The sequence below is a fragment of the Pseudorasbora parva genome, chromosome 13, assembly GCF_024679245.1.
Source record: "Pseudorasbora parva isolate DD20220531a chromosome 13, ASM2467924v1, whole genome shotgun sequence".
NCBI classification, from domain to species: Eukaryota; Metazoa; Chordata; class Actinopteri; order Cypriniformes; family Gobionidae; genus Pseudorasbora; species Pseudorasbora parva.
The window spans coordinates 10,024,440-10,051,700 of NC_090184.1; the positions used below are offsets into that span (position 1 = coordinate 10,024,440).

A 27,261-nucleotide genomic window follows, 5' to 3' on the forward strand; every position below is an offset into this window, starting at 1 on the left:
CTGTCTTTTGAATGGCTCGTTTGCTTCCTGCTTCAATGAAGCCCATCCCTCCGATAAACAGAATGGTCTTAGATTGGTTAGATGGCAAAATGTAGTTTCCTTTATTTTTATTGGTAAAAATGTGACACGCACAGGTGTCCGGAAACACCACGCCCCTTACGGGCAGAGTAATAACGGGCAGAAGTCACATCTGCGGTGACTAGCAAGGGTTTATGATGTCACCAACCCGGGAAGAAGCTTGTTGTAGTCCAAACCGGCCGTTTTTGTAGGCAATAAACTGCCATAACTTTAAAAGACAATATATCCGTTTGCATTGAACTTTCAGCACTGTAACTTTGCAGATACTGTTTATGCTCAATCAGGAACATTACACACTAACTAAAGTTATAAAAGTGAAATCGTATGCAAACACCCCTTGTAAGCTGTCAATAAATTTGTTTTGTGGAAATAACATTAAATTTAAAATCATGTAGTTGCATGAGTTTTTAGGTAATGTGAACAAGGATGATTTGAGTGCAACTAACAACAATAAAAGTTATTTTTACTGGGCTTTTCTGAAGTAGTAAGTAGTCGGTCCCCCAACAGACATTCTACTGACTATAAATAACTTGGCAACTACAATTCAACTTATTCTACTAACCCGAACCCTAACACCTAACCGTAACCTACCAGTCTACTGACAGTATGCTAATACCCTAATATTCAATTCAATTCAAATTCAAAGTGTTTATTGTCATGTGTACAGACAAAAAACATGTTTCCCTGTGCAATGAAATTCTTACTTTGCCGTCCACAGTAAATGTCACACAAGTAATTACAATTAAAAATTAAAAAATAAGAGAAAAATACCCATTGGATAGCGCTAGTAAACACGTCCGCACTGCGCTGACGAGTCGGCCGCGCGGCTCGGCCTATTGAACCGCGCAGATGACATGTCCGCACGGCGCGAGCTCTGTAACAGCCCGCTGACTCATCCCACTTTTGGATTGTTTGGCTTCCCATAGGTTGGAGCAGCAACAGGGCCGCGTCAGACACGCAACACGCACGCTTGTCGTGTTTCTCCGTCGTTTCGTACATGTATGTGATAAACGCAACTACGCTCCAAAACCGTAGGTGGCGCTACTTCTGTTAAGAACGTAAGCTCCGCCCCCCACTTCCGTTCTGTGGATGGCGTTCTGTGGCTGGCGTTCTGAAACTGGCGGGGCTGCGGGGCTGCAGCTGGATATGTCTCCAGTCCTGAGGGTAGAAGTGTGAACAGTCCATGTTGGGGATAGCAGGGGTCTTTGATGATGGAAGCAGCTCTTCTGTGGACTCTGCGGTGGTAGATGCTCTGCAGAGAGGGTAGTGGAGTCCTGGTGATCTTCTGCGCAGTCTTCACCACTCTCTGCAGGCGTTTGCGGTCCATGATAGAAGTGCTGCCGTACCACACAGTGATGCAGCTGGTCAGGACACTCTCAGTGGTGCAGCTGTAGAAGTTGCTGAGGATCTTGGGCGACATGCTAAACTTCCTCAGCCTCCTCAGAAAATACAGCCGCTGTTGAGCCTTCCTGACCAGCTGCGTGATGTGAGGTGTCCAATTGAGGTCCTCACTGATGTGGACACCCAAGTATTTAAAGTTGCTCACCCTCTTCACTTCAAGCTCCCGGATGAACAGTGGCTGAGGCGTTCTCCTCTCCTTCCTCATGTCCACTATCATCTCCTTTGTCTTGTCTGTGTTGAGGGTGAGGTTGTTTTCTTCACATCATGACACCAGACTGGCCACCTCCCTCCTGTAAGCTGCCTCGTCACTGCCAGCGATGCGTCCTATCACTGCAGTGTCGTCCGCGAACTTGAGGATGATGTTGTCCTTGTGGGAGGCGACACAGTCGTAGGTGTACAGGGTGTAGAGGATGGGGCTGAGTACACAGCCCTGTAGAGTGCCAATGTTCGTTATGGTGCTGGCTGAAGTCCTATTACCAATCCTGACAGACTGAGGCCTGCCAGTCAGGAAATCTAGGAGCCAGTCACAGAGGGTGGGGTGCAAACCAAGTATGGACAGTTTGTTGGTGAGTTTGTGTGGGATGACCGTGTTGAAGGCGGAGCTGTAATCTATGAGAGTTAGCTCTACTTATAGTTAGTAGAATGTCTAAAGTGGACTATCGAAATAAAGTGTAACCCTCAAGGGTAATAAAGCATTAACCTCCACTTACTGGATATTGCATTTCTGAATGATTTCGATATATACTACAGCCAACGTAATAAAAATGTGCCAGATACATATACATCTGATTAAGATAAAACTGATTGCGTTCATGGCACCATAGACATTTCACTGTCTAGCAATGTGCAAGAATCATCATTTTGCAAAAAAAGTCAACCCCAGACACAGTTTTCTAATGAGCCTGTGTTGCTATACTCAGGTAAACAATCATTTGTGTAAACAAAAATGTCTCTAAAGAATGATTGCAATGAACATTGAAGCTACATCCTTAATTCTAGCCAAGAACCTCTAAAGGAAGTCCAAATTATAGTCCAGTGCCTTATAAACACAGCTTTATTTCCTGTCAGACCGACTCCCCACCGTGAATTGTTGGGTGGGTTTAAAACCTGTGCATCATGATGCCATTGGGTAGAGCTTGCCAATCAGTAGAGAGCTTTCGAATTTAAGCCCCCCTTTTTTGTGCGAAATGTATCTGATTATCAGTGAAGGACTGTGAGACATTTACAACACACTTGCTTCCATCACATCCAAAGGCTCTTTGCCCCTCCTTGAAAACCTCTCTTCATAAACATTACATGAAAAAGGAGAACTGACAGTTATTTGAAGGAAACTTCTCATGTTCTGGTGATTTGCGCAGGGCTATTAGATATCAGATGTATGTTTCTCTCTCAGCAGGCAGAGGTCTGTAGGGATGTTTCACAGTCCATTAGTGTTACTCGACCGTAGAGTATGTCCGATCTGACAGCTCATCACCTCGTATTAAAGCAGCTATTGAGATGGCCATTTCTGAGATGTCAGCTAATGAGCTGCATCTCTGTTCTCGTTCAATTCGCATGTGCTCACTCTCAGAGGAACCTGGTGTTCATAAACCTCCACACAGGTCCGGTTTTAAAGGTATTCCTGCTTCTATTTTCTCTCTCTGCCCACCTCCATTTTTAACTTTCTCCATATGTCTTCAGGATAAACAATCATTTCCCCTAAATAAGGCTTGGAATTGCACTGACCATGTAATTTTCTGTATTGGCCCCTCTCTCCGGAGAATAGAGGTAGCCCAAGGCGAGAAGAGAGAAAGGAAACAACAGAAGCAAAGGAAGCAGATACACACAGTATCTTCTTTGTCTTTGTGTCGCCTTACTCTTTTTCAAAACGCCATCAGTTCTTCTCTAATGAGTTGTCTGTTGACACAAGATCTGTTCCGAAACCTAGTGAGCTGTCTTGCAGTGTAATAGTGATAGATCCGTATATCTTTTTAAATTGGCCATTTTGAGATTATTACATGGTTCAATAGCCATACCCGCTTGGCCAATTAACCGAAAATTTAACTCTCTCCCGTGTCAGTTTCAAGACCTACTTCAGTGGATAATGAAAACTCTAAGAACAAAAACTGCCTCAAACGTGACATTTGGTAGGGTACTATAGGAACTGGATTTAGCACATACATAATTAGGTAAATATGTGTAAAATATTGTCTAGGTAGGCATCTGACTTGTTTTCAGATCAAAGTTAAAGTGTACGTTTCTTTCAGTTAGTTTCTAGCCTGCTGCCTGTAAACTTGAATCCTCATTAATGTTCATTTTAGATGAATGCAGGTAATAAAAGTGAATGTGCTGCCCCAAACCGTCCCAGAAATCTAATTTACAGCAAGTCAGCTTTATTGCGATGTCATATATGCCTAAAGTGTTTAAAATGCAATTGAGCTCTAACTAATGAGCTTTAAATGGTTGCATTCAAATTGCAGTGCTACTACAGTAATAGGGGTGCTGTTTATACATCACATGGGCCGTGATGCTATTAGAATCTTGACAGTAAACAACCTCATTCAGCTCTGTGAATCAGACTGTAATGGCCAATTCACACCTCACTGACAGACGCCAGCTAACAGCAATGGACACTGTTGAATTTTGTCGTTTCAGTGTTTTACTTCTGTCAGCATCTGTTGTCGATGCTGTATGACTTTGTTTCTTCAAAAGATGTTTTAAAGAATGTTCAAGCTGCTCTTTTCCATATAGTTAAAGTGCAGTGACTAAAAATGACAACGTAAAATGTGAAGCTATGCAAATAATACTGTGTATATACTGTTTGCATCAGTTTCTTTCTTCTTGTTTCGAGTCTGTCCATGTTTTTTGTCACTAATTGATTAAGTTGAAGACCTGCTAATGGTTTCTTTGATTGGTTTGGTTCTCTAAATATTGGTCTTGCTTTCCGTTTATCGCATTATGTTGGACATTATGCTTGTTATTCTGATTGAAAAGTATCCTGAGTGGTTAAACTTGAGTTTGTTAACAATCTTAAACTGCTGCAATTAGATCTATCTTTATTTTTCCTCTCCGCCTCAACCCATCTGGGCGTAAATGAGTGTGTGTGTGTGTGTGGGGGGGGGGGGGGGGGGGTTGTGACATGGGTATGACATAGGTATTACAAGGAGAGGGTGAAATATGAGGACATTGGCCATGTCCCCACTTTTCAAAATGCTTATAAATCATACAGGATAAGGTTTTTTTTTAGAAAGTAAAAATGCAGAATGTTTCCTGTTATGGGTCGGTTTAGGGACAGGGCAGTGTAAGGGGATAGAAAATACGGTTTGTATAGTATAAACACATTATGCCTATAGAATGTCCCCATATGTCACAAAAAACAAACGTATATTTGTGTGTGTGTGTGTGTGTGTGCGTGCGTGCGTGCGTGCGTGCGACATGTGCGTGCGTGAGTGTGTGTGAATTTATTTATGTAAGTAATGTAAGTATGTAAGATAGCAAAGTAAAGTAAACAGTAACATTATACCCAAAAAGTCTTCATACAGTGGACCAGTAAAATTGCTTAAAATATTGGGACCAAAATTATTCAGACACTTCGAACTGACCATGTTTTGCTTCTTCCTAATTTCAAAATTGAAAATTGATATTTTACTAATCCAATATGGTCATGGCTTTCTTTCTTCAGTCCAAAAAACTTTTTGTTTTTGGAGGAAACATTTCAGGATTTTTCTTCACATAATGGTTTTCAATTGCAACCAAAATTTTAAAGGTCCAAATCAATGCAGAAGGGATTCAGAGGCTCTGCAAGATCCCAAATGACTAATCATTTCACTAGATAAAACCATATTCCTATTCTGAAGCCCTTCGAAGCGCTTCAAAATCAATGAAACTGCACTTATTTGGACCTTCAACCACTTGGTTTCAATTGAAAACCATTGTGTGAAAAAAAGTAGATCTCCACCATTCACTGCTGTCAGGACTTCACCAAATCATACCAAAGAAGTGTGTTTTTGACGGAGCGGTCCCAGCGATAAAGGTTCGGTCCTGCTTTGGAAGCAGCCGGTGAGTAAAACTGCTTCAAATGTCTATGCTGTTGTCACGTGAGTAAACATCAGTAAACGACACGATCGCGTGCTTCGTCATTTAAATGTTCTAACGGACTTCATTGTTGTATAACTTATAACTAATGAGATCATCTATGTATAACATTACACTAGTCTGACGTGCAAAACCGTTTTGCTTGCTACTGCTAAGGTTTAGTCGCATACAATAGTCCATAAACCGAATCATGTCCTCATAAACTGAGAGTAAAGACACACAAATGTCGACAGGCCACTAAATACAGTACATACCACAGAGATGGACGTCATGCTGTTGCTGTTTCTCCTGTTCAATTTATTTCAGCCTCCGGATCTGATTCTGGATCATATATCTATTAGCTGAGATCGATAGCGATGGGCTTCTCCACGCTTGAGGACGTCACCGCTTTGCGCACGTCATTATTTAGCTCCGCCCACACGATACGCCTCCAGGCGCTCGGGTTTTTTCCAGAAAGACTCGGTACAGCCCATATTTTTTTTATAAATATAATAAAACTAAAGACTTTTCGGAGATATGAAGGATGCAATACTACTCTATAGGTACTCAAGATTGACATGAGATTGACTGAAATTGAGTGTTTCACCCCCCCCCCCCCTTTAACTCATATTGTATTACCATTTTCTAAACTAAAGTGAATAAATGTATGCATAGATGTGTATATATATTGGTTGTAACGCCATTCAGACTAGCAGTCCAACGCCCCACATATGTAGTACTGAATAAATGACTAGTCAAGCTAGTGTGAATCCAGAAGTGTGTTGTGATCACTTGAGTTAAAAAGCACTCAGCTGCAGTTAGACGTCTTGTTACATAATATCAATGTCTGAGTCTTTATTTTTTATTGAGGCACAGAAACTTCACTTTTTATCTTAACCATGAGCTATGCAAACTCAGAGATATACTGCACATTGAAGTCAGTGCAGTTTTATTATCTGTAAGTTGGAGATCTATGTAGGGTCATCATCTGTACAGCATTATTATGAGGTAAGATATTCACCAAGATTTTTTGGCTAGTTGAATTTATTTCAGATACATTTGTAGAATGTTTCTTATTATCATGAAGGAAAATTAATAAATAAAGGATTTTAATAATACCGGTAATTAATGCAAAATAAATAAATAATTAAATGACCAAATCCTATTCACAAGCCGCATTATTCTGTCAAAGGGGCTAATTTTATTGGTGTTAAAGGTGTCTGCTGTGTGAAATACATCAACACCTCGTTATCAGCTCTTTTTTAACACATTCTCTTTCCTCGGAATGACAAGCAGGTTGTATCTCAAGCAAATCCTCACGCTAGAGTCTATTTTAAAGCAGCAGCCCTCTAGAGAGAAAGATCCTTGTTTGCCCGCCGCCCATTAGGATGGCAGTGGATTATCTGAAGTACTGTGTGTTTCATTTTACATCAGAAACCATGCAGTGTGTGTAGCATGTGGAATGTGTGTGACCAGACCATGAAACCATAGCTGACATACAGTACATCTGTTTACATTTCCTTCAGTCGGTCTTGTCTAAAGAGGAATGTTTGGAAAATAACAGTAAAAATTACAGTGAGTCCAAAGGAACAATATTTAATAAAACAATAAGCCATTTGAGGACGTGTGACAAAGTGATTTTACCAGTGTCAACATGAACCCGAAACCCCCTTAACTGTAAAAACACTGCAACACATGGTCTCAAGTGGCCTGCTGCTTTTATAAAATGGCAGTAGCCACAGTAAAAAAAACACAATAAAAGTTTGCTCAGTGAACCAACTTAATAAACTTAATAAGTTCCTCTTAACTAGCAATAGCACATGTTTGTATGCTAAAGTCAGTTTAGTTTATTATTATTATATACAATAAAAAGGATGTGCAATATATATATATATACCCACCAAATCAGGCTTAACATTCTGACCACATACAGGTAAAGACACGGATTATCTTTTCATCACGGCAACTGTTAGTCGATGGGATATATTTAACAGGCAGCAAGTGAACAATTTTAAAGTTTACATGTTAGACGCAGGAAAAATGGGCAAGAGTTTGAGTGAGTTTGACAAAAGCCAATTTGAGATGGCTAGACGACTGGGTCCGAGCAACAGGCAGACAGACAGACAGACAGACAGACAGACAGACAGACAGACAGACAGACAGACAGACAGACAGACAGACAGACAGACAGCACAATTTTTGTGTTTTCTTAATAATTGCAAGGAACATTAAACATCCACACATTGTACAGATTTAAACTTGCAATCTACCAAACAAAGGCTGTTGTAAATGTGTCTCTAGCTAAATAAATGCATCAAGTAATAGGATTGAGGCTTGGCTCTAGCTGATATCTGCTTCTTAACTGCATCCCTTAAGTTGTGGGATCTGCCTGTACTATGTTCAATAAGAATGATTTTGAACTGGATGGACAGTGCAACAACACTGGTTTACAAGGAAGAATTCCTGCAAGTCAACAATACTGTTGATTTATGAATTTGATTTCTTTTTCAGTAGTGTTCTGGGAATATTGGCTCATTTTGAACTGGGAACATTGATATTCTGCAATAAAATCACCTTAAGACATTAAAGTGTTCATTTTTCATATTTATAGTCTGAGTAAAATCCCAAATATAATCATTCCAGTTGCTAATCTGGAAAAAAAGATTAGTGAAGCATGGAACATGATGGGAAATACTGATGTGATGGGCATTCAGCAAATCAAGATTGCCATAAAGATCCAGCACTGGCACAAAATCTAACAATGATGAATGAATTATCATCCACTCTGTCTCACAACACACACACAAATACGCACACACCTAAATGGGGACATACAATATTGGTTTTATGTAAATTATAATAGATAGACTGTAGCCCAAACCCTAATACTCAAAGAAAACTTAGAATTATATATATATATATATATATATATATATATATATATATATATATATATATATATATATATATATATATATATATATATATATATATATATATATATATACAGCTTGAGCAAGCGCAAAACCCTTTTTTTGTTGTAAAAAAATCTAAAAAATTAAAATTCTGCCAGGATTACTAAAGACACTAGTAAATCCTGGCAGAATTTTAATTTTTTAGATTTTTTTACAACAAAAAAAGGGTTTTGCGCTTGCTCAAGCTGTTAGTAAATCTGGCTCTAGTTTTGTTATTTTGTGATTGTCCAAAGGCTTTTCTACAATGTGTACCGTGTATTGAGTAGAAATATTCAGAGTACCAACTTAAAGGGTTACTTCGGCGATTAGCATATGGCTTTGTATCAGTAGAAACCCTGGAGTATATTCAAAGAAATGTGCTTTCCCCCCCTCATATCCCCCTGAGACAAGAGATTTATGCATTTTATTTCTGGAAATATTCCTCCTATGATGCAAATTGACGATATTTGCATCAAAAGAGGAATATTTGGCCAGTGGCTAAAGACTACAGCCAGCAGAGGGAGCCATTTCCGCATGTTTTGAACCATGGGGGATGGGAGATCACACTCAGAGCTCAGCTCGCAGCTGCAAGCACTCATTTAAACGTAGCTATGATGAGCAATGTAAGTCTTTTAACTTCTCAAATTAATTTCTATGAAAGTTAAGCTTGCAAAGGCATGAACTAAAACGCGCCAGACTGAACTCGCCTTGTGAATGTATGCCGTGAGTGCAGGGGCGTAGCACCAAATTTTGGGCCCTGGGTAAAAACCATCTTGCTGGGCCCCCGTACCATGTATGTGTATGTATAGAAAACGGACTTCCCTGCCTTGGGCCCTGGTTACTCAGTACCCTTTATCCCCCCAGTCCCACGCCCCTGCGCGAGTGTAGTCGTGATTACCTCAGCTCTCATCACGAGAGCTCATCAGCTCATTTATCTGACTCCTGCAGTTAGTGCTCAGTGCTGTGACACTCGCGCGGTGACTCACTCATTATATTGAACAGACACGTTCAGTTTTTAATTGTAGTGTCTTCTCCAACTCAGTCACAGTAATTCAGCAGGTGGCTTTGAGAATGGCCTCACAGGGCAGCGAAGCATTCTGGGAATTGTAGTCTTTCATTCCCATGAGACAAAAATACTTTTTCTGTCTTTTCTCAGTCTAGAAGGCAACAAATTCAAAAATAATTTCACATTTCTACTGCATTGATGACCCAGTTTAAATACAGATTCATCTTCCCAGCGCTGAAGTACCCCCTTAACAAATGAAAACAAATGCAAGCAAATTTTCTGGAGATCTTTTTTTGTTATGCCTGAACACCTGAGCCTCACTTTAACTCTTATGTAATGTTTGGCGTCTGTGCACATATGCCAACATACAATAACATATGGAGTAGAAATGTGCAGAAAGTCACCTGGATAAACAAATAGTTCTTCTATACATTGCATTACATGCTTTATAAAGTGTGATTTAGGACATTCAATCACCAAATACATGCAGGCTAAACTACTGATGATGAAATGGTGTACAAAAATGTTAAAGATAAAGGCATTATATGCAGAGTAAAATAACTTAACATCACAGCTGCTTCATAAAAATAGTATTATTTTATTGCTTGCTTGCAGTGCTTGTTCATGCTTGTTCATTATAGGACTATAATGATTGCCGGACACATTTCCAGTGCTGTTTTATTATTCTTTCTGACTCCATGTAAATGCTCATACACGCAGTATGATTCTGCATAATGGCTGAACAAAACACAGCTGGGTACCATAAACCTTCTGTGTGTTGTGTTTATAACTGCATTATACTATAAAAGAATATTTGAGGGATATTCTTTCTTTTCAGATCTTCTAAACCTTCACATTGCATGGGGATTTTATATTATCTGGACTCCTGCAGCTTTTATGCCTTTCACCCCATCTCACTATAAAAATATCTATGTATTAAATGTTTGTCTTTTCCAGAATGTCATTTTTGAGCATGCAATTTGTTCATTTGTCTTCAGCATAGTTTAAATATTTCAAAATAATTGAGTTCAGAAAGAAATCTCTGTCAGAGCAAATATTTACACCTCTAATATTCAAATATACTATCTCAGGAACTGAAACGGCAGTAAATTCTCCACCGAAGTGCGATAGAGAAGGGAAAGCTGTGATTGAAGGTTAAATTGAAGTCATGGATTGTGATTTGGTATGTGAGATATTCAAGGAAATGTGTAAATCAAGCTACTTTATTTTCTCATCCATGTGTGTCCCTAGACACGTTGTCGGCAAGCTCTTTTTCAACATGGACTGAAAACCTGGCCTTGAAATGTATGTGCCTTTCAGTAGTCACTGCTGGCCTGTCAATAGATGAACAGTCTGGATCCTTACATTTTAAGGGATTTTTTTTACACTCTTTACATCTTTTGTTATCATTCCAGAAAGAAAGAAAAAAACTATTCACAATACATTGCTTTTAATAGTAGGACAGTATATCAGTAGTGCAGTAGTGTGCACTAGGCAGTGTTAATTTATCATTTATCATTATCATTTTGATATATATATATTTATATATATTTATATATATATATATATATATATATATATATATATATATAGAGAGAGAGAGAGAGAGAGAGAGAGAGAGAGAGAGAGAGAGAGAGAGAGAGAGAGAGAGACATTAACACTTTACAATAAGCTTTCATTAATTATCATTATTAACTACTTTAGTTAAAGAGTTAGTTCACCCGAAAAGGAAATTATGTCACTCTAATGTCGTTCCTTTGTTAGCTAATGTTAAAAAAGATTACTAAATACTGTAACAGATGTTTTGTTCATTGTTAGTTCATGTTAGTAAGTACATTAACTAATAAAAACTTATTGTAAAGTGTTAATCTTTTTAGCTTTTTTTTTCAAAGTTGTTACCATTGCTAGCATTTCTGATCATTTTCACAAAATGTGTATGGCCCCCTAGAGTAATTTGTTTTGTAAATATCTGAGCATGCATATTTCAAAGGAATGAAAAGAGCCTCTGCTTTTAAACAAAAAAAAAATCTATTTTATTCTAACTTAATGCAATCTTTTTTTATCAAAATGGTTTATAAAAAGTAACCATGAGAAAACCGTGTTTTTATCAAAGACTACATCCAGATCAGCAGTATTGATTTATATGATTACATATACTATCACTTGTTTCTGTTCCTTCTTCACCTGTGTTTTGATCCGGAGATTCTGTTCTTATTCAAAAGATGTGTCATAGTGCCCCCTATACAGTAAACAAAAAAAAAAAAAAAAAGATGATGTTAAGATGATAATGAAATGTATTGATTTTGCAGACTCTTCCACATCAACTGCAACCAATCAGATTGTGCACATTGCTGTAAAATTAAATCAGTGACCTGTGCTACCAAGGTACAATTACAAATACAGGTATATACTCAAAGTGTATATACTCAAAGTGCAATAAAACATAGGATGCTGATGGCATAATGTTAATCAAATGTCATATTTGAAGCTAATATAAATAAGAATATTATTAAAAGTTGTATAAAGGGTAAAGACTTTTTTTAAATTGAATTGCATTTTATTTAATTTGATTTTTATTTATTTAATTAAAGGTGCACTATGCAACTTTTCGTCCACTAGAGGGCGCCTGTTCAAACCAAAGGCGTAGTTTGATGACGCAAAATTTGAGCGCAGCATCTTGGGACATCTTCACCTCACAGCCGGTGTAAAATAGGACACGGGCAGAAATCATGTTCATGAATGCGATTATTAACGTTACTGTAGTGTGAAGCAGAGCAGGAGCGAGTGTTGTGGAGCTGAGCACAGCTGCTGGAGCGATTGTTACACAAATACCTGCCTCGCGAGCACCGGGACTTTTATTATGACGGGACACAGTCGCCGGGCGCCCGCACTATTTCAGCTCTTCCGGTTATGATTATGAGGTAATGCAGCTCTGTTTATCATATTAGATACATTTAAGTGTATTGAAAAGGATGCTATGACGTTACTCCGTGCATTCACTTGTTCACACTGCTAAGAGTAAAGCCCGAAACCAAGGATAGCAGATAAGACGCAATTGAGAGGCGACTCCCTCAAGCGTTATGCTGACACGTCCCGGGTCCTTGGTTAAAATAACAATTTTCTCACAATTTAAAAATAGTTGGACACATTTGGGATATTGTAAGTACTCAACTGAACACAATATATAATCAATCAATCAATCAACTTTATTTATATAGCGCTTTTACAATCACGATTGTGTCAAAGCAGCTTCACAGTGTCAAACAGGATAATATTGCGACAAAATTAGATTTGGCTGTACAGTCGTACTGGAGAAAACAGTGATGTTATCAGCTTATTTTAATTTATCATATAGCGACAATGTTGGCAGATCAGTATTATAGTTTATAGAATTAAATAAGACCTAATTCATACATTTTATTTGTATAATTAGTTGAGTAACTTAGATCATATTTTTAGTGTCCCCAACTGAGCAAGCCAAGCCAAAGGCGACAGTGGCAAGGAACCAAAACTCCATCGGGGCATGATGGAGAAAAATAAACCTTGGGAGAAACCAGACTCAGTCGGGGTGCCAGTTCTCCTCTGGCCTATTAACACACCGTGTAAGATTATTATTCTGGCAACCTTACAGGTCAGAACTCATATTAGATTGGAATATTTAAAATTTCAGGGTATCACAGAAGAGACGGATATAACACCGGCCCAGTGGTTTTTGGATATTTTACTGCAAAAATACTACATATAGTGCACCTTTAATTACATTGTATTGTTTTATTTTATTTATTTCATGTCATTTCTTGTCTTTTTTTTCTTCTTTTTTTGTAGGTTTGGATTTGGGCTAGTGACCAACCTTATACGTTTGTCCCAAGTTCCTTGAATTTGAGCTCAACCAAGTAACTGACTGGCCTTCAAATCAAATCAAATCACCTTTATCTATACAGTACCTTGAAGGGACTGTGTTAGAACCACTGTCAAGTTATTGCCGTACTTTATTGAATTAGTTTAACCAGGCAAGCAAACACTTAAATGTCTTTGTAATCCATATTATTGATTAAATGAATTAGAGAACTAATGAGCATGAAACAGCAACTCGGCAGAACACAATCAATCTGATGAGCCGTAGCGTTGAGCACTGAGCTCTGCCTTATCAGCTGAACATAACAGCATCACATCACTCTGAGACTCGCTCCAGCCGGTGGCTGATCCTCACGCTAGGGATGTGTGCAAACCCTATTACGCTGACATACTCACCGTGTGTGGCACCATCCTAAATTAGCCTGTTCTCTCCGAGAGAGAGCAATTACAGTAAACGCCCAAAGGACTTGTGCTACAGGAAGGCCAAGGGGACCTAATTCAAACCTTAAGCACCACTGCACTCTTCACCTAGTGAGTCCTGTGCATTTGCTCTTGTCGTCACTGTAAAGAGCATCACTTATACACAACTGTTTGAAAACATTAAAATCCATAGATTTTCACAAAGCTAATGATGTGAAGAACATAATCGTAGTCTATTCACCCCTCATAAAAAAGGATGTATATGGACAGGGCTTGATTTTATGCATCAGGAATTGACTGGATTAATTGAGTTTTACCAAATCCCTTCAAGGCAAGTAATTTGACTCGACGGCCATCTTTGAAACGCCTCCCGGGCAGCTATTTCAGTCATGCAAGTGCAGCTCTTATCTCTTTGAATAGGACAATTCCTTAAAAGCTGTTCACCAAGCTTACTGTTAAATTTCATATTTGAAATCCCTAATGAAATCGGACAACAACTTTCTCATGTATAGCAGAGTTTGGCAGTTACCTGGCCTTCAGACAAAACAGGGGTAATAAACAGCTCATGAGTTGGCCTTGGGCAGAAAATTGCAGCTTTGAAAAGCAAATTTTAACAGCCTAACACTGATGCAATGCGATAAGACCATTTCAAGCAGCACGAAATGTATCGGTACAAACCAGACTCGACCCGAGACATGATCAAATCAATCAAAAATCACAGCCAATCAGAAGAGCGTGTGGGCGGGTTCTCTCTGCATGCGCACTACATTCGCAACAAAATGGATTACATTTCCTGAATCTTACAACATTTTGGCATGATTAAAAAATACTGAGTGACTGAAACATTTATTTTTATTATAGACTACATTTGTTTGTTCACCTTGAGTTGACAGTTGGAGCAATTTGTTTCATTCATGAGGTAAATTACACTGTAAAAAAAATACCCGTAAAAAAACGGAAATATTCCGGCAGCTGGGGCGCCAGAAAAAAACTGTAAAATAACAGAAAATAACCAACCCGTAAAAAAACGGAAATATTCCGGCAGCTGGGGCGCCAGAAAAAAACTGTAATATAACAGAAAATAACCAACCCGTAAAAACGGAAATATTCCGACAGCTGGGGCGGCAGAAAAAAACTGTAAAATAACAGAAAATAACCAACCCGTAAAAAAACGGAAATATTCCGGCAGCTGGGGCGCCAGAAAAAAACTGTAATATAACAGAAAATAACCAACCCGTAAAAAAACGGAAATATTCCGGCAGCTGGGGCGCCAGAAAAAAACTGTAATATAACAGAAAATAACCAACACGTAAAAAAACGGAAATATTCCGGCAGCTGGGGCGCCAGAAAAAAACTGTAATATAACAGAAAATAACCAACACGTAAAAAAACGGAAATATTCCGGCAGCTGGGGCGCCAGAAAAAAACTGTAATATAACAGAAAATAACCAACACGTAAAAAAACGGAAATATTCCGGCAGCTGGGGCGCCAGAAAAAAACTGTAAAATAACAGAAAATAACCAACACGTAAAAAAACGGAAATATTCCGGCAGCTGGGGCGCCAGAAAAAAACTGTAAAATAACCAACACGTAAAATTACAGTAATTTTCCATAGTTCGAAATACAGGTTTTATCTGTCATTTATATGAGTTTCTATATTTAAACAAGAAAATTATGTAAAAAAATAAGGATTACAAATTGTGGAAAATTATGTAAAAACTATGAAATTACCAATTAGATTGAACATTGCTACAACTCAAATAACCACCCTAGAGTGCAAAAGATTGTTTTTGTAGTTTTTATTTAAAAAATTGAACTTTAAAGTTGTTTTAAAATAGTAATGTGATCACAATATAGTTTGTTCATAATGACCACAATATACCTATATAAAAAGTTATATCATAACTGCAAAAATATAAAAAAAACAAAGCAGCATACCAATAATAAAATTAGTTCATGACTTCAACACTTTAACAATAAAACAATTAGTTCATAACTACAACAATACAATTTTTTTTATAATAACTGCAACAATGTAAGATATTGTACAATAGCAATTTGTTATACACATATATGGCGAAAAAGTGGATTTGTCTCATCAACAGATGAGTCATGAAAATAAAATAATTAAATCACGAAAACAAAGTCTGTAACACTCAAGAATTTCTCTATGGTAATAAAGAGAGATTTGACACGCTTACGAAAGTTTTTACTCCATCCATCCATAATCCACAATTTTGCTCATCAACGAAAGAACCTTTAGACTGACTGCCAGTTCCTTTCTTGACGTGTTCTTCTATCTCGACTTTTGATCCCGTCTCGGGGTTTATCTTGAAAAGGCATCTGTGAGAGAGAAAAGAAACCTCAGTAATAAATCATTGAGTGTAAGTGAGGATGCGCGAGTCTAAGTGAGGATGCACATGTGAGTGTATGTGAGGAAGCGCGTGTGAGTGTATGTGAGGATGCGCGAGTCTAAGTGAGGATGCGCATGTGAGTGTATGTGAGGATGCGGGTGAGTGTATGTGAGGATGCGCGCGTGAGTGTAAGTGAGGATGCGCGTGAGTGTAAGTGAGGATGCGCGCGTGAGTGTAAGTGAGGATGCGCGCGTGAGTGTAAGTGAGGATGCGCGTGAGTGTAAGTGAGGATGCGCGTGAGTGTAAGTGAGGATGCGCGAGTCTAAGTGAGGATGCGCGAGTCTAAGTGAGGATGCACATGTGAGTGTATGTGAGGATGCGCGTGTGAGTGTATGTGAGGATGCGCGAGTCTAAGTGAGGATGCGCATGTGAGTGTATGTGCGGATGCGCGAGTCTAAGTGAGGATGCGCGTGAGTGTAAGTGAGGATGCGCGTGAGTTTAAGTGAGGATGCGCGTGAGTAAGTGAGGATGCGTATGAGTGTAAGTGAGGATGCGCATGTGAGTGTAAGTGAGGATGCGCGAGTCTAAGTGAGGATGCGCGTGAGTGTAAGTGAGGATGCGCGTGAGTGTATGTGAGGATGCGCGTGAGTGTATGTGAGGATGCGCGTGAGTGTAAGTGAGGATGCGCGTGAGTGTAATGCTGCGTTCACACCGCACGCGAATGACGCGATTCGCGCGAGTGATTTACATGTTAAGTCAATGCAGAGACGCGAATAGGCATTCTGCGGCGCGATTCGCGCGAATGAGGCGGCGCGAATGGCGCGATTCGCGCGAATGAAGCGGCAATGATCACGCGAATTGAGCGTTTTGAACTCAAGTTGAAAAATCTGAACTTTGGCGGATATTCGCGGCGCGTTAACCAATGAGGAGCCTGCTACTGCTGTCACGTGGTGAAGTGACGGATGGGAAACCCATAGGGGAACCCCGAGGCCAGAGTAATTTAAAAATACTACTCTATTGTGTCACAAAATGTACTTTTAATAGTTTTTCAGGCGAGAATGTAGTTGTTTAAAGCTCAAATATGTGATTTATTTATTAAGAGAGCTCCTATTTGAAAATTTGATCTGGTGTTTTCGGAGGTGTGAGACCCAGGCGATCAGCGGAGCTCAGCGCTCATCAACCCCGGTGAGAGCAGCCTTAACTCGGATAGTCTTTCTGCCGACTGCCGCTGCCTGGCAGAACCCACTCCCATGACGCGAATTTGCGTCTGTTGTGTAGTGAATGTCACACGCGAATGAGCACTTTTTGTATAAAAAAAAACACAGATTTGAGCATTAAACAACAATATTATCGCCTGAAAAAGTCTTCAAACTACGTTTTGTCACACATCAACAGTAGTATTTTTTACAGAAAAGAAGTCAAGTGACCCAGTCAAAATGACTAGCAGAACCCCCTCCCATGACGCGAATTCGCGTCTGTTGTGTAGTGAATGTCACACGCGAATGAAGCGAATTTGACGCGCGAATGAAGCGAATGGATTCAAAATGTTCACGCGTCCAACTTCGCGCGAATAGCGCGATTTATTCGCGTCATTCGCGTGCGGTGTGAACGCAGCATAAGTGAGGATGCGCGTGAGTGTAAGTGAGGATGCGCGTGAGTGTAAGTGAGGATGCGCGTGAGTGTAAGTAAGGATGCGCGTGAGTGTAAGTAAGGATGCGCGTGAGTGTATGTGAGGATGCGCGTGAGTGTAAGTGAGGATGCGCGTGAGTGTAAGTGAGGATGCGTGTGAGTGTAAGTGAGGATGCGCGTGAGTGTAAGTGAGGATGCGCGTGAGTGTAAGTGAGGATGCGCGTGAGTGTAAGTGAGGATGCGCGTGAGTGTAAGTGAGGATGCGCATGTGAGTGTATGTGAGGATGCGCGTGTGAGTGTAAGTGAGGATGCGCGTGAGTAAGTGAGGATGCGTATGAGTGTAAGTGAGGATGCGCGAGTCTAAGTGAGGATGCGCATGTGAGTGTATGTGAGGATGCGCGTGTGAGTGTATGTGAGGATGCGCGTGAGTGTAAGTGAGGATGCGCGCGAGTGTAAGTGAGGATGCGCGTGAGTAAGTGAGGATGCGTATGAGTGTAAGTGAGGATGCGCGAGTCTATGTGAGGATGCGCATGTGAGTGTATGTGAGGATGCGCGAGTGAGTGTATGTGAGGATGCGCGTGAGTCTAATGCTGTGTTCACACCGCACGCGAATGACGCAATTCGCACGAGTGATTTCCATGTTAAGTCAATGCAGCGACGCGAATAGGCATTCTGCGGCGCGAATGACGCGGCAATGATCACACGAATTGAGCGTTTTGAACGCGTGATTCGCGCAAATCGCTCAAGTTGAAAAATCTGAACTTTGGCATATATTCGCGCCGCGTTAACCAATGAGGAGCCTGCTTACTGCTGTCACGTGGTGAAGTGACGGATGGGAAACCCATAGGGGAAACCCTGAGGCCAGAGTAATTTAAAAATACTACTGTATTGTGTCACAAAATGTAGTTTTAATAGTTTTTCAGGCGAGAATGTAGTTGTTTAAAGCTCAAATATGTGATTTATTTATTAAGAGAGCTCCTATTTGAAAATTTGATCTGGTGTTTTCGGAGGTGTGAGACCCAGGCGATCACCGGAGCTCAGCACTCATCAACCTCGGTGAGAGGAGCCTTAACTCGGCTAGTCCTTCTGCCGACTGCCGCTGCCTGGCAGAACCCCCTCCCATGACACAAATTCGCGTCTGTTGTGTAGTGAATGTCACACGCGAATGAAGCGAATTTCATGCGCGAATGGATTTAAATTGTTCACACGTCCATCTTCGCGCGAATAGCGCGATATATTCGCGTCATTCGCGTGCGGTGTGAACGCAGCATAAGTGAGGATGCGCGTGAGTGTAAGTGAGGATGCGCGTGAGTGTAAGTGAGGATGCCCGTGAGTGTAAGTGAGGATGCACTTGAGTAAGTGAGGATGCGTATGAGTGTAAGTGAGGATGCACGTAAGTGAGGATGCGCGCGTGAGTGTAAGTGAGGATGCGCGCGTGAGTGTAAGTGAGGATGCGCGCGAGTGTATGTGAGGATGCGCGCGAGTGTATGTGAGGATGCACGCGTGAGTGTATGTGAGGATGCGCGCGTGAGTGTATGTGAGGATGCGCACGTGAGTGTATGCGCGTGAGTGTATGTGAGGATGCGCGTGAGTGTATGTGAGGATGCGCGCGTGAGTGTATGCGCGTGAGTCTAAGTGAGGATGCACGTGAGTCTAAGTGAGGATGCGCGTGTGAGTTTATGTGAGGATGCGCGTGAGTGTATGTGAGGATGCGCGCGTGAGTGTATGTGAGGATGCATGTGAGTCTAAGTGAGGATACGCGTGTGAGTGTGTATGTGAGGATGCGCGTGTGAGTGTGTATGTGAGGATGCGCGTGTGAGTGTGTATGTGAGGATTAGGGATGCACCGATACCACTTTTTTGGAAAACGAGTACAAGTACGAGTACTTGCATTTCAGTACTCGCCGATACCGATACAGAGTACTTAAAAAAAAACATGATTTAAATTTACAGGTAACAGCTTTACTTTAAAAACAAGGGACTAGTTTGGAATTAAGAACATTTATTTAAAATGAAAAGCATGTTGTATGCAACATATTACAGAATAAATAATTATTTAAAAAAAATTAAACAGTGACAGTGCAACTCAAGTATTTCTTTCATAAAGGTATATAAATTCTGCTGAATTGTTTCGCATGTAATATGGCTTGTTGCAGCGTGAAACTCTCGTCTATCCACTGGGAGGTTGGGCTAATTAGTGACACGGGGCTACTCGATGATTGCCTGTGTTATTTTCACAGCACGTGGATTGTCTCTGGACATTTTCTCTCGTCTTGCAAGAGTTTGCTGATGTGTGGGTTGTGTTGGTTTAGAAGTGTGGGTAAACTCTTTGTACTCATTACTTTGTACTAAATGCACTACCTTTTGAGCCTCCTCTGGACAATTTCGCTGAGCACAATTTGCAGTCCGCCTTTGTTTTGTCGTATTCATGCACTTTAAAATAGTTCCACACTGCTGACGTATCTCGTCTCGTCTCGCCTTCTCCCCGCTCTGAGCTGTAGCTGGGCCTGGGGGCGGGCACTCGGCACCTGTGATTAACCCCTTACACGCCGCTCAAGCATAGACATTTCTCAGACCATGGTATCGTCCCCGGTATCGGGGGACTTTTAACGAGTACGAGTACTTTCGAAAATGTGGTATCGAGGCCGATACCAGATACCGGTATCGGAATCGGTGCATCCCTAGTGAGGATGCGCGTGTGAGTGTGTATGTGAGGATGCGCGTGAGAGTGTATGTGAGGATGCGCGTGAGAGTGTATGTGAGGATGCGCGTGAGAGTGTATGTGAGGATGCGCGTGAGAGGGTATGTGAGGATGCGCGTGTGAGTGTATGTGAGGATGCGCGTGTGAGTGTATGTGAGGATGCGCGTGTGAGTGTATGTGAGGATGCGCGTGTGAGTGTATGTGAGGATGCGCGTGTGAGTGTATGTGAGGATGCGCGTGTGAGTGTATGTGAGGATGCGCGTGTGAGTGTATGTGAGGATGCGCGTGTGAGTGTATGTGACGATGCGAGTGTGAGTGTATATGAGGGTACGCGTGTGAGTGTATGTGAGGATACACGTGCGAGTGTTTTTCAGGATGCGCGTGTTTGTGAGGATGCGCGTGTGAGTGTAAGTGAGGATGCGAACCCTACAAATTCTTTACATATAAATGCAATGAATGTATATTGTATAAATTAATACAATAAATGTATTATGACATCATCATTTCCCAAAAATTACTATATAGTACACCATGTACTCACCAGAAAGGGACATTCTATCAAGAATGCCACAGGCTGCATTTGAGTTGCTTGAAGGGCTATCAGACATCACTTTGACCTTAATAAAGCACATAATACAAGACTCATCTTGAGTAATATATTTTGCAAGAGTAATACACACCCGTTAAAATCATATAAACAAAGAATTGATTTCTTAATTGATTGCTTATTTTCTTATTAAGGGTTAGTTAATACAAAAATTCAGTCATTAATTATTCCTGAACACAAAGGAAGATATTTTAAGAATATTTGTAACCAAGCAGATCCATGCAGCCATAGTATTTTTTCAGAGACTTATTGATGAAGATGCCTGCCTACTGCATGCGCTGTAATTTCTGAAGCATGTCATGCAACATGCATATAAGTTAGGTAATGTGGCTCATTTCTGTGTAGTGCTTGATGTTAACGTTACATAACCTTTTAGTTTTCACTGAAACACTACAACTATTACAAGTGTAATCTGCAAACATATTTACATGGTGCAACAACGATCACCTTTCTTCCTGATCTTGACTCTGGCAGCTCTCAACTTATCTGCAGGGGCAGGGAGAGACAAAAACAAGCATGTAACGGGACATGGGTATGGGAGTAACGAGTATGGGACATGTCGACGAAACAGCGAGATTTTTTCCGTTGACGGCTTTTTGTCAAATAATTTTTCCCTTGGGTGAAAAACGGCATTTTTGAGCTTAGACGACGTCTACAACTGACTACTTGTAAGTTGTATAGTCGGATGTATGCGTCGTCTAAGCTCAAAAAATGCCGTTTTTCACCTGAGGTAAACTTATTGCCAAATAGCCGTCGACGGAAAAAAAAATTTTTTTTTTAAATTTTCGGCATTTTTGAGCTTTTAGACGACGGAAAAATAGCATTTGGTAACAAAATGCAACAGAAAGCTAAAACTAAAACTATAAAGAAAGTTAAGATACAATCCAGCTAAAAGAAGGAAAAAATAACGTTACACGGTACCATCACCTGAAGCCTTAACATTATAAAGTTTATAAAGAATTTAAATCATTACGTTAACGGGCTGAGCCCACGTTTAATATAAACACAGTCAACAGGATTCAAAGCGGTAAAACATTTTTAAAAAAAAATTAAAATACATGCACTTTACCTGTTTATTTCCCTCACATCATCCAAGATTGACGGGCCACGGCAAAGCTGAAGGTCAAGTGAATCCTGTCGCACGCGCAGACGCAGTTGCCCCACTGTGTGCTTAGAAGGGAATGTATCCATGCGCCAAGGCGGGAATTCCTTCGGTTCGAATATTTAAAATCTTTATGACCGTCATTTAAATATCATCGTACTTAAAGTAAGAAAGTGTTATTATATTATTTTATTTTACGTTATTATGAAAATAAATGCGTAATAAAACACCAAACGCAGCAGACATAGGCTTACTTTTGACAAGCGGAACAAGATGTGATCAGTTGCAGTAGTGATGGAAGTCTGTTAACTTCAAAGACTGATTTACCCGATTTACCAGCTCTTTTACGCAAACACGAAATGACGTGCATACACACATTATTATATTATTAAATAATCTTATAATTATTTAAAAAGCGAATAATTAAACTAAAAGACAAATTCCATAAACCTTCTTTTTTCATTTCTATAAAAGGTAGGCTACATATATACTCATCTATTAATTAATGTTATGTAAATATACATTATTTTTGAATGTATTAAAATGTGTTTTATTAATTATATAATATTATACAAATATTAAACTATATAATATAAAAATATTATTTCTGAAGTGTTGATACATTTGCATATGTAGGCCAATTCCAGTGTTTATGTGAAAAACTAAATAAATAATTATATATATATATATATATATATATATATATATATATATATATATATATATATATATATATATATATATATATATATATATATACACACTAGGCATGTGCCGATATCAATTTTTCATGTTGCGATTAATTGATGACATTTTATCACGGTATACGATATTATCACGATATTGAAATAAGTTGCAAAAAAAAAGTGTTGCCATAGCATAACAGCTTTAAGAACTATTTTTGTAAGAACAAAAATAACGGAATGTTTAAATACAATAATACAAAGCACCAAAAATATATACAGCTCTGGAAAAAAAATTAAGAGATCCCTCTTGAGAAATCAATGTTAAGTGGTCTCTTGATATTTTTCAGAGCTGTAAAAGTACAATTTTCAAACAGATTAAATTGCAAAAGAATTAGGCTATAAAGAACAGCAGGTAGGCTTACAAATTACAATAAGGTACAATACGATTATTTAATGCATTAACTAAGATTGAGCAATAGCTACATTTGGTACAGAAAGTATAATGTTTTTGTTAATGTTAGTTAAGAAATACTGATCATTGTTAGTTTTATCTTAGGTCAATTAAAAAAGTTATTTTGATTTTGATTTTAATGTTATTAAACAGTAACTAAGAAATTAACATAGAATGATTAATTCTTTACAAGTATTTTTCATTGTCAGTTTGGTAATAATGAAGTCGTATGTCTCAAAGTTTGACTGAACAATAACAAATAATCAGAACAGTTCTAATCATGAGTGCATGTTGTAGTCCAGATTAAAACAAAAATGTTTAAGTTTGAAAATAAATAGCCTATTAAGTCTTTAATTATTAAGTATTTGGTGCTGTGATGAACAACATTGAGATTACAAAAACGAATGGCTGTTTTAAAAACTACACGCGTTTTTTGTTTGTTTGCTGGTTTCCGGGGTAACCGTGGCATTCTGCCGTTCCATCAGCGCCCTCTGCTGTCACTGAGCGGCACTTCAGCAGCGCGGCTCCTTCACCGGTTCAGTCATGTGAAAACGCACGTTGGGCTTGTTTACATCTGAGCGCGTGTCCCTTTGATGAGAATACAGCAGTGTTGAGCATTTATACGGTTTATGGGCAAAGTATTCTTGAGTGCATTATAAAAAAATTATAAATTGTTAATATATTATTATTTACGATATTTTAAAGTGCCCACGATAACAATATCGTGCATATTCATTATCGTGATAAATCGCATTATCGAAAATCGGCACATGTCTAATACACACACACACACACAAATGTTGAACGACTGCTTAGCCTATTTCTATACATTAATTTCCTTTTTTCTATTTTTACAGAAAAAATCTGTAAAATATTAATCAAACTTATGTAAAAATACAGAAATTTCCTCTTAAAAAATGGAAATTTGATGTAATACCAAAATACAAGCAATTCCCGTAAATTTAATAGTCAAAATATAAATTACAGCAAATATCTGTAAAACAACAGGCATTTCACTGTATAATGAAAAAACAGGAAAATTCTGTAAAAACAAAAATACAGACTATTACCGTAAAATTACGTTTTTTTACAGTATACATTAATTTCCGTTTTTCTATTTTTACAGAAAAAATCTGTAAAATATTAATCAAACTTATGTAAAAATACAGAAATTTCCTCTTAAAAAATGGAAATTTGATGTAATAACAAAATACAAGCAATTCCCGTAAATTTAATAGTCAAAATATAAATTACAGCAAATATCTGTAAAACAACAGGCATTTCACTGTATAATGAAAAAACAGGAAAATTCTGTTAAAAAATACAGACTATTACCGTAAAATGACGTGTTTTTTTTACAGTGTAGCCTATCCGTTATGTTTACAAAAAGGATATTCAAACTCTTGTGTAGGCTTAGGGCTGTTGATTTCCTATTGTTATGCATATCTGCGGACATCCTTTTAGTATGGTGGATTTTTGTCAATAGTTTGTTTAGATGATTACTTGGAAATGCCATTCCTTAGATTTCTGTGAAACACCACAACTACTCAAACCATGAAAGTGCAGGTTTCAGGCTGGACCGGCCAATGACCATGTGCAGTCATAAGCATTTGTCCCAGAACAAGCAACCTGAGCTTCTAAGGGCAGTTGTAGTGATGCAGTGACTTTACCAATTGATGATTGGCTTTTTTATTTAGAAGGTAGGACTTATTCAGCCAAATTGCACATTGCACTTTCTCCCATTGATAGTAATATGAGTGTACCCTCTTTGTATATCTGAAGTCTATGGTATTACATACCCAATTGTCAGCCCAAAACAGAAGTCAGTAGTTTCGGCAGTGGAGCAATTTACAGTTAAGCAAGGAGTGATTATTAAAGATTATAAAGACAAGACAAACCTTTTCCTTTGGAAAAATGTGCATTGATGAATCATTCATTGTAGATCAGTAATGTGTATTAGGATTCATATCTCATGTTGACTTTATTAAGAAGTAGATTCTTGAGGCACTTACACTTATTTTATTGCCGCCTTCCTTGTTTCAAATGAGAAACAGGCTGAAAATTGAATTAGATTAAAGCTGGAAGAACATGTTCAGTTTCTTGCATTTGTGCACCATGTGGAATAGAGTGAGTGCACTTGTTGTTTGTGTGAAAAAAGAGACCGGGGCAATGGTTTCATGTTCAGATTCAGGGTTAAGATCACAATCTCTTGAAATGGAGAATTGAAGTGCCTTCAAGGTCACACTGTTTTTTTTTTTGTTTTTTTTAAATAAGTGTATTGCTTAGAAAGTCTCAATTGCATATTCGACTATTAAAGGACTAATTAATATCTAATATAAAACATTTAGTCATCAATTTTCAAACCCATATGACCTTCTTTTCAAATAGAACACAATAAGTAGATATTTGGAAGAATGTTCACACTACTATTTTCTTACTATAGGCTCATTAGAAAAAGTGCAAAACTCGAAAAAAACATACACTAGAAAAGCACAAATAGCTTTTCTTCTATTTCGAACAAAGTGGGATTACAGGGCAAATTATCAGGTAAAACTTATTTTCACAGATTTATATTGCATGATTTTTTAGTTTTTAAAAACTACAACATTTTTACTTTTGCATTGCATAAACAGCTCCATATGTATGACTTTTTCTGATGTAGTAAACTTGCTTGGTTGCTCAGTAGTAAAAGAGCTCAAAAACCAATTGTGAGATAAAACACAAGCTCTTATCTAAATGCAAAGGTTAGGTTTAGAGTAGGGTTTAGTGTATGTGGTTGTTTCAGAAAATGTGTTTTCATATAATTTTTTGGTTTATCTAAATGCGTAGGTTAGGTTTAGAGTAGGCTTTAGTGTGCATTATTTAAATAGAAAAACAATAGAGCATTTACCTTTTAGCGCCACTCACTGGATGTATCCTTTCCAAAATGTAGCAAAATGTACAGCAACCAATGTAATAAAACATTGTAATAATACAATGTTGTAATACAGCAACCAATGTAATAAAACATGTAATAAAACACTGGATTCATATTCAAACTAAACATGCTTTTAGCTCCTCTCTCTGCACATTTCGCTTTTGAAAGTGTCACAAAACATACAAGAAGAGACGTAATATCATTTTACAGAACTCTCTCCAGGTATGATTTTCCAATGAGCCTGCATTGTCCTTTCCATAAGGTGAAAGTGTATAGTGACCACTGGCTTTCAATATTGAAAAAAATGACATAAAAGGACAATAATATGACCATAAAAACAGTCCATTCAACACACACTCAAAACAAATTTGAGTACTTATTTAAAATAAAATAAGCTGAAACAACTCAAATCTTTAGTTTTAGTTTTTTTTTTTTTACTTAATTGCCATTTTATTATGTTAAATTAAACAAAAATGTGTAAAATGTTAAGTTAATCTTAACCATTTGTGTTGGGATTACATGAATCATTTATGTTGCGCTGACTGAACTGGGCAGTGTATTTCTAGTTCTCAGCATGCTTTGCATAGGGATGGATCAGGAGAGTAAATATTGAAATGAAGTGCTATTTAATGTGGTTTTAGTAAAGGGAAAGACCTGTGAAAGTTTGATGTCATATTTGACATTTAAAAGTTATATGTCGATTTTGAGGTTACCATTATCGTGAAATGTAGATCTTGTGGTTAGGCTAAGCTGTTCTAAATGAGCTGTAACTGTGCTAATGTCAGTGATGAGAAATGTGTTACTTGATCATTACTTGCATCCTGCAAATGTTACACTTAGCACGTGAACAAGTGTTGTGTTGACTAATAGAAATAAAGACAGTTCCCATAGTCTATTGTCATCAGTTCTACCCCTCTTTATCCTACTTTATCTGGATGAAATGACAATTTTTTTTCAGTAGTCGTGACTAAATTAATTTAATTTCATACAACAAGATTACAGCAAATCATTTCAAATCAATTAGATTTGTAATATGGTAGTTTTGTG

At 38.5% G+C, this 27,261-nt stretch overlaps 1 protein-coding gene and 1 long non-coding RNA gene across 4 annotated transcripts in view; one reads left to right on the forward strand and one right to left on the reverse strand.

Annotated features, from left to right (window-relative positions):
* plch2a (phospholipase C, eta 2a) overlaps positions 1-27,261 on the forward strand; it is a 216,446-nt gene that overhangs the window by 92,875 nt on the left and 96,310 nt on the right. The window lies entirely within an intron of this gene.
* LOC137038066 (uncharacterized) lies at positions 15,559-21,547 on the reverse strand. 2 transcript variants are annotated; one of them, XR_010897365.1, is made up of 3 exons: positions 21,506-21,547; positions 20,993-21,068; positions 15,559-16,111 (listed from the first exon to the last, which is right to left on the reverse strand). It is a non-coding gene; the product is annotated as an uncharacterized lncRNA (long non-coding RNA). The 2 variants fall into 2 exon arrangements; XR_010897366.1 differs by having other exon boundaries at positions 21,487-21,547.